Below are 632 nucleotides of genomic sequence, written 5' to 3' on the forward strand. Positions count from 1 at the left end.
CGTGTAAACGGGATTGTGCCATGGTTGCTGGGCTCTTTGGGGGCAGGTATTGAACTCTTGGCTTGGTGGCGAAGCAGGAGGTAGCACCAGAGTTGTCGCTGGGGACGCATTTACTGGCTTAGTCATGGTTACGGAAGTAGCAGAGGCTGGTTTCGATCTTGAGGAAACGGAATTGACGGAGTTGGTCAACCACTCGTCCACGTACTTAACGTGGGGTTTTGATCAAATCACTTGGGCTGGTGCAAATTGATCGGCTGACCGTTTTGCGATGATCTGAATATGGTCCAAATAAAATCCTTCGGCTGAAAATATGCATTAGACCTGGTTACCTTGCGAAGTACCCGGCGAAACAGTTTTGATGGAAGTCCATATCGCCGCTGAAATATAGCCTCATCGTAGACAAGATTAAGGCCGAAATAGTCACGCATAATTTAATGATGCCCTAGTTGAATATCGCGCGCTAATGCCTTCACTCGACCGTATACTCATCCGCGTCGAGGACGCAAACGTTGTCGGCTTCTACAGTAGTATAGCGTCAACGATAGAGTGAGCTCGTCGTCGGCATCTGCTAGCATTCCGAAAAGCTTGTTATTTTCATTATTTGCAGTTCTATCTGGAAGTTCAATTATGGA

The sequence above is a fragment of the Phytophthora parasitica genome (genome assembly GCF_000247585.1).
Source record: "Phytophthora parasitica INRA-310 unplaced genomic scaffold supercont2.148, whole genome shotgun sequence".
NCBI classification, from domain to species: Eukaryota; Oomycota; class Peronosporomycetes; order Peronosporales; family Peronosporaceae; genus Phytophthora; species Phytophthora nicotianae.